An 8,498-nucleotide genomic window follows, 5' to 3' on the forward strand; every position below is an offset into this window, starting at 1 on the left:
CGTTACATAAGCGCAGAGGTTCTGAGGCCAGCAGCCTGACAATGCTCATGTCACTTAGCAGGGTGGCAGACAGACGCCTGGCCTCTTGCTCAGCTTTCACACCAGAGTCTCTGTGTTCATACCTGACCTATGGGGACACTGGACCAGACATAGGAGGAGGAGGGAACCCTTGGCTGCAGACAGAAAGAAAGAAAACCAAACAGGACAGGTAACATGATTTGCTGATCCCCCTACATGGGAACAGCTCTGAGACGAAAATGTCTTCAGCCAAGAACCTCAGCTATGTGCGTCCAATAAATCCTTGGCTACAAACCCCTCAGGACTTGTGCCATCATGTCAAATGGCATGGGTAAACGTTTATGTTGGTTTGGTTATACAGGCCACACTAATTTATAAAGAAAAGCAAATGCCTGACTTGCTTGAACAGGGAGCAAAGAATCATCCTTAACTGAGCTGTGTTCACTGTACATCCCATACATGTGTTAATGCAGAAATGTATGTTACCTGTGAGAGTCCTATGCTTACGGACACTAGTGAAGTCAGTGCAGCCCTGACAGGATGCACCCTTGAGGCCTGTTTAGTCCAGCATCCTGCCTGACCCGACCTCAGACTGCCTCAATAACCGTTTCTTCAAAAGTCTACATCCGTAACAATTTCCAAACGCTAACTGGCTTGTTCAGCATCGCAGACTGATCCAGCCAGGATGCCAGTCAAACCTTGGACTTTCTCAGCATGCAGAGACTGGACAGCAAATGCCAAGGTAGATTTCTTCAGACTAGTCATTATCCCAAATCTCTCGGGCCTCCGAAAGAAAGACAACACCCAAACCAGTAAGGAAACAACTTAAAGATAATTATGCCCCAGTCTCAAAAGGTGGGGTGGATGTTTTTGGTCATTCTACAAAAGAGCATTAGTAAGCCCAGAACCTTACACTGGTATAGAGCTTTGTGTATTGATACAAATTAAAGTTATATTTAGTTACATTGGTGTAGAGCTTTGTGTATTGATACAAAGTAAAGTTATATTTAGTCACATTGGTATAGAGCTTTGTATATTGATACAGATTTAAAATCATATTTTGCTACAACATGCTATGGTATTTATTGTACCTATGGGATTTTTAAAAACGCAGTGTTAAGTTCTAGTGCTTTTGAAAGTTGCTGTTGCAAACTGATTAGGATAAATAAGAAATGCAAATTAGCTGTCAGGCAACCAAACTCATGGCCATGTTAGAGACTGGTTTAGTTAATTACAAGAATATGTTTCCTAGATTGAACAGATAGTGAATAGCTAGAAACAATTCCGATATACTATAGGTAGATAGATGGTCTTCAAAAACTCAGAGATCCACAGAATATGACATTTAAAGATATTTTTTTATTAAAATAAAGCCTGCTATGACAGCAAGGCACGCCTGCTCCTGGCAGCACCCGCATTCTACTTCAAAAACGATGATGAACATTGGTGACCTCCATGCTTCAACTGCAGACAGAATGCCGTCCAAACTAGACAGACAAGACAGGGAAGTCGTCTGCTGAACGTTGCAAGGACAAGATAGGCAAGTCCTTCATAATTTCTGCTTCATAAAAAAAGTCTGTCCGTTATTCAAGCCTAGAAGGCTGAAGATGATGCTCCAGTGACATAGAGAGGACTTGGGGGACTGTCCAGGCAGCCGACGCTGTCATCTCTATAGTTTTGGAAGCTGCTTGGTGCACGTCCTGCAGGCTCCGGTGATTTTATTCCTCCTCAGGTCTCTGATGGGGTTGAAGACTAGAGAGTTATAGTCTCCCATGTGAGTTTAAATTGTCTAGGATTTAGAAACATGTTTTAAGGTCTATGCGAGCTATGATACAGAATGATTTAGATGCAGAAGTTTAAACTCACCAAGATTAGAATAGATGATAGACTACTCTGTCCATCGCTGCCAAGTAAGAAGAGCCTTTTTTTTTTTTTCCGGAGCTGGGAGAACCCAGGGCCTTGCGCTCGCTAGGCAAGCGCTCTACTGCTGAGCTAAATCCCCAACCCCAAGAAGAGCCTTTTATTGTGCGCAAAGGGGGAGCACAGGTGTGATGTTCTTGTGCCCTGTGAAGATTCTTGTATTATTCAAATGTAGGTGTCTGTGCCCCCATATCTGTTTGCAATTCTTATTCTAAGAATCTCATGTCTCAATGTTGTGTAAACATTGATCCCAAATAAAGCTAGCCGATCAGCCAATGGCAGAGCAGGGGAGAGAAGATCAGCCAATGGCAGAGCAGGGGAGAGAAGATCAGCCAATGGCAGAGCTGGGAAGAGAATGGGCCAGGGAGAGGGAGAAGGAGAAGAGGAGGGAGAGAGACAGACAGAGAGAGGGGGAGGGAGAGAGGAAGTGGGGATTTGCTACGGGGACAGAGTCCAGAAGACACCATGAGAAAACACCTGGAGCCCAGAGATCCAGATCAGTACTAAAATGCAACTATCACTATGATTTGGACTGAGAGGTAGCCAAATTAGCTTAGAGAATTAAAGTAATACTGCTCAGTTGTTGCGCTCTTAAAGCTTGTTAAATAAATATAATAGTCCAATATCAATTATTTGGGAGCTAGCTGGGTTAAGAGGAAACACTTATTAAGCAGTCACTGACAGGAAGTAGCATCCGACCCAGAGGGAACAATCTCTGCCCCGCTGCTGTGGGTCTCAGCTACCAAGGGTGTGCCTTTGCTACGATGTCCTGCACAGAAGCTTCTCCTCCCTCAGGCCTTGTCCCACCAGAGTTTCTGGAGAGTTTTGCTGAGAAATGTATTGCCAACTGAGGGGCCGATTATTTCTTTACTGATGGGATAAAACACCATGGTCAAAGCAACTTCCTGGGACTTAGTGGTTCTGAATGGTTATGTCCATCACCACCACTCTGTAAGCAGGAATCAGAGTGAACTGAAAATGGTATCTGACTCTCGAAAACACAAAGCCCACCCCCAGTGATGCACTTCCTCCTGCCACACCCCTAAGTCTCCCCAAACAGTGCCACCAACTGAGGACAAAGTATTCACACGATGGAGACCATAAGGGACATCTTATTCATACCATCACAAGGGGCTTCTGAGGGCTGAGCCGATTACCTGAGAGGCCTGGCATCTGCTGAACCTCAACAAGAGAAGCACTAATGTTCCAAGTGCAGCAGCCCAGACATGGGTCCTGTGTGTGCGTGTGCGTGCGTGCGTGCATGTGTGTGTGTGTGTGTGGATGTGCGTGTGTGTGTGTGTGTGTGTGTGTGTGTGTGTGTGTGTGTGTGTGTGTGTATGCACGCACATGAGTGAGGTGTGGGCAGGAGGTCTAAGATGCTCTATCTGAAGCAGGCGGTATATTCTACATCCTCTTGCAAAATGTCTATTTGTATATTTTTGTCTGGTATCTTTGGGTGGCTTTTAAAATACCTTACAAATACCCTTCCTTCTTTCCCTTCTCTTCTTCTTTCTTTATTTCTTTCTTTCTTTCTTTCTTTCTTTCTTTCTTTTCTTTCTTTCTTCCTTTCTTCCTTTCTTCCTTTCTTATGTATGTGGTATGTATTTGGCTGGCCCCAAACTCAGAGATCTTCCTGTCTCTGCCTCTGTCTCCCAGGTGTTGGGATTAAAGACATACTTCACCAAGCCCAGCATGAGATATCTTAATACTGTAAATATAAATGCCAGTTGCTTTGCAGTTTTGTGACGTTTAGAAGTGCATGCTTCCCCTTGTGCCACATGCCAAGATTCCCCTTTTGATCTGATTTTCCCCATCACTTTAAATGCCTGAAAGTCCACTCCCAGCTCAGGATGAAATGCACAGTAACCTACATTTTGTTCCAGTTTTCCCCAGTGCTCTTCTCCGTTTCCACAGTAAAAAAAACCCGTTTCCACAACCCTGCCCTGCCCACTCCAGTGCTGCCTCTCACACTCAGGTCTGGTCTCCATTTTTTCCTTCCTGCATTTTAAGTCCAATCACACTGTCTCACACCTCCAGCCTGTCCTTTCCTCAGCCACCAAGGACTTCTCACAAACCCTGCATCCCCTCGCGGTGTTTACAGGCAGCCAGCCTTTGGGAGTGCAGTCTGGAGGTGCATAGTCCTCCTGATGCTTCTCCACCGCCAAGCCATTGCTCACGGCCTGCCTTCTGGACTCTAAGTGAGAAACCACTATACTGAATGGCGTTCTCTCTCTCTCTCTCTCTCTCTCTCTCTCTCTCTCTCTCTCTCTCTCTCTCTCTCCCCCTTCTCTCCTCCAACTCCCCTCCCTCCCCTCTCTCCTCCCTCCCTCCCCCCTCTCTCCTCCCTCCCTCCCCTCTCCCTCTCTCCCCATCTCCCCTCCCTCTACCCTCTCTCTTCCCTTCCTTCTTCCCTCCCTCTCCCCTGTCCTCTAGGCCCCATGTCTTCACAGAGACCCCCCGAGTGTCCAGTGTCCAGTCACTGCTGTTACTGCAGGCTTCCCAGCACACTTCATCAGATTAACTGGGACCGACCGGCCCTGAGGACAATGAGGTCAGTTGGCCTCTTCCATGGGATGAGCATTACAGAAGGCTCAAAAAGACCCAGCATCCCTTGGAGTTACAGCACTAAAAGCCTCACAACCAGTTCAGCATCCCCATCACAGAAAGCACTGTTCCTGAATTGAGCTTAAGGCCCACATAGAAGGAAGCTGACCCAAGAGAGAGCCAGAAAGCACTAACAGCCCTGGAACACCTGGACTCAGCCCTGTCTGCAGCCCACAAACCCAGGCTCCTTCTCCACAAGCTCATGGGACACCGCTTAATTTAAGCCTCTTTGTAACAGGCTCCTGCTCACTGAAATCCCACCTTTATTCCTATGGTGGAAGCATGGGTGAGATGTGGTGACTGTCCCTCTCATCCTTGGTGACACTGAGCAGAAAATTCTTCCTCAGCCTGAGCTCAGGGGCAAGGTGAACAGAGAGAGGAGCCTGGCACCCTGAAGCCACAGTGCTCACTGGGCACTCAGCACACAGGGAGAGCAGGAGCCCCAGAGAGACCCCTCCCTTGGAGATAGACCCTTTAGTGTCTGCCCATCAGCACAGTCGGAGGATGTCAAGAGTCCGAAGGGACCTGTGACTAGTCCCTCCTGTGCAATCCCAGGAGGGAACAGAACTTTTGTCACATGGTGACCATGAATTGTTCCTGCCCGGGGAAGACTCAGAGCTCCAGGCCTCCCATCAGCACCCTGGACATACTGCAGGCCCCTGTGATGGCTGGAGGGCTCAGCGGCTACTGATCTGTTGTTTGGGGGTATGCTATCCAGACACAATCGGTGCTGCCACACACATGCCTGAAAGCCGGGCTGGGACACCAAGATAGCTGCTGTCCCTGGCCTGTGGGCCACACAGGAAAGGACAGTGGCAGGACAGGCCTGGCCCCTGCAGAGTGCTCCCTTAGTGCCAGCTGCAGACCCAGAGGTGCTAAGGAACCATCCAGTCTTGTACAACTGAGTCACATGCCAGGTGACCCTCCATCAGTCTGACCTCATTGGCCAAGGTCTTAAAGCCTGCACGGAGAGAGGCAGAGTCTGATGACAACTAGGGCCTAGGCAGATGAGGCAGGCGGGTGGAGGGTCCTGTGAGGACAGAGAGTGAACACACTGCTGATCTCCACACCATCCAGGACAACCTGTTCAAGGCGAATTCCTGGGAGCTTTTAGTTTTTCAAAAGAAGCTGGGAATCTGGGTTTTTATGTGAAACTTCTCTATTTTTAAATGTTGGCAACAAATTGAGATTTCTTTAAGGAAAAAAAAAAAAAAAAAACACTGCAAGCCAACCAAAGCCTCATTTGTAAGCCAGTGGGTTGCAAATTTCTCCCTAACTCTACACTCTTCCTGTAGCTCGTCCATCTGTCTGTCCTCCCTGTAGCGTCCAGCAGAAGACAGGCTTTCCTAGTTGTGGTTGGATCCACCCCTGGCCTGCTCTGGTGTATGCCCTAGAGGCCTGTGAACACAAGGAGTAGAGCAGGGCGGGGCCTTTGGGGCGGGGTCTTCAGGGCGGGGTCTTCAGGGCGGGGCTAGAACAGTTTCAAAGGTTATGGAGGCTGAGAGCCAGTGAGGTGTTACCTGTGGCTCGACCCTACAGTTTGCACTGACAGCTCAGTGGCACTGTTCCTATGCCTTGTTAAGCCGTACATAATAGGCAAGCTCATGCAGCCACCGGTGCTGCTCATGGCCATGTGACTTGCTAGAGGAATCAGGTGTTAGGATGTGAGCCCAGCCCTGCCCTGATGATGATGGTGCCAGGGAAATCCCTGAGCCTCCAGATTTCTCTGTACAATGGGAGTTGAAGCAGCTGTCGGGATGAACAGCAAGAACCAGCTATGTACAGAAAGTGAAACATTCCGTACGCAGGTAACTAAGAACCAGGACCCAGGGGAGGCCTTGGTGGGACTCTTGGGCTTTGATCCTCACCCTCTTTCTTTCTTTCTTTTTTTCCTTTTCTTTTTTTCAGAGCTGGGGACTGAACCCAGGGCCTTGCGCTTGCTAGGCAAGCGCTCTACCACTGAGCTAAATCCCCAACCCCCCTCACCCTCTTTCTTTTTTGAGCCAGGTCTCACTACATAACTCTGGCTGTCCTGGAACTCACAGTGTAGACCAGGCTGGCCTTGAACTCACAGAGATCTGCCTGCCTCTAACTCCGGAGTGTTGGGATTAAAGGCATTCCCCTACTAGGCCCAGTTCAGCCTCTTTCTCAGGTCACAATGAACCTTAGGCACCTGTCAGAAGAGGCTGGGAGAGGGCATGGGGAGCTAGTCATCACAGTTCTGTGGGACCAGATATATACCCAAGATGGCAGACCCAGCTTTCCTCAGTGGCTACTATGCTGGGCACAGTGCAAAAGGCCAGTGATGTTTGATCTCATCTGCTTATTGTCTCCCATGAGGCAGGATGGGGTTTCAAGGACACTGTGTAAGGAAGGGGGCGGGGCTTGAGGCTCTCCTGCTCACAGGGTACCTCGAGTGGGGAGGACTCTCATGATCCTCTGACATGGGCAGGTCATCACAGAGATCTTCTGTTCCAGTGAGGTGCCCAGACAGCCACGGCCAACTGAAGGAAGCTGACAGATGACCTGTTTCTCTTTCCCTCATCTCAGAAGTAGGGATATGAGCCCAGAGTTGGCACAGGCTATAGCTAAAGTCACCGGGCGCACTTGTTCCAGGGCCAGAGTCCAAGCCGTCCCCATTCAGATCATGTCTGCTGCTAGCATGCTAAAGCCTAGGCATAGGAGTCAAGGCTGTCCTGTGCACAAGGTCCGTGGGCTCATCCAGACTACCCCAAGCCAGAGACTTCTGCTTTCACCCAGAAGCTGCAGCCCTATAAGCATGTTGTAAGGCTGAGCCTGCACAATCCAGGGCCTCTTCGTAGTGTCCCTAAATTGCGAGGTTTTCTCTGCAAAACAGGACCATTGGCTCTACCTCTGGCTCCCATCAACCCCTAACTCTGCCTCTGACAGCTCCATGTTCCCCATCCTTAGCAGCAGAAGACCCTTGTAGCTCTTCAGTGTGGTAGGCAGGATCGAAGCACCAGGATGCAGCAAGCTACAACAGAAACACCCCTGAGTTGGCTCAGTCCTGGGGGTTTGGGGCGTGTGGAGTGAGGAACTGTGCTTGCTTCATTTCTGATCCATGGCCGTCAGGTCTATACCCAGCACAGAGGACAATTGGCAAATGGTTGGCTGAAAAATATCCTAACAGCCCTCAACCAGGCTCCTGTGGATGCCAAGGTCTTAGCATGTCACCTGTCATTCCAATAGCAGCCCTGTGCCGTAGAGGGACCCACACCCCCCACCCCCATCACCTCTTCAGCTGCCTGTACATCCCCTTTTCCCTCTGTCTCCAGAGCCCAAGGTTGCCCTCTGGTTTGAGCCAGTCCCAGCCAGGACAGCCAAATGCTTCCCCAGCATCTGTGACCTAGTGGAATGGTCCTTCATCAGCCTCCCCCAGCTTAGCGCACCTGATACTTAACCTCCCTTGGAAGGGTCCCGGTTCAGCTCTGAGGGCCTCAGAAGGCAAGGCCAAGATGTGGGGTGAGGCCACGAGAGTTCACCTCCAGCCTCAGGAGGATTAAACACTGACATCAAGGCTGCCTCTCCTAATGGATGAGCTCTGAGGAGTGCACAGAGCCTAGTGAACTTACATTCACTAGAAGAGCAACTTCTCTTAACTGTGGCTCCGAGGTTCGTTTCCTGTTTTTACGTTACAAGCCCTTCTAGAACTTTCTCCCCAAGCCATTCTCGAGCACAGTATTGGCAGACCCAGTTCAAAGCAGAGGAAGGGATGCCCAAAGGCTGAAGGCCAGGTGTGTGACAACCCAGCAGACCTAGGACCAGGGACCACGAACCAAGTCTCCTTCTTCAGAGTCCTCCATGGATCAAGACCTAAAGAACTTCCTACAACCAACCCGGATGGAGGCTCTAGCCCTGAGCTGGAGGTGGGAGCCAGGGCAAGGTAACTGTGGAAACTGGAGGCTGCAGGTTAGCTCACCCAGAATAGGGCCCTG

The sequence above is a fragment of the Rattus rattus genome, chromosome 5 (assembly GCF_011064425.1).
Source record: "Rattus rattus isolate New Zealand chromosome 5, Rrattus_CSIRO_v1, whole genome shotgun sequence".
NCBI classification, from domain to species: Eukaryota; Metazoa; Chordata; class Mammalia; order Rodentia; family Muridae; genus Rattus; species Rattus rattus.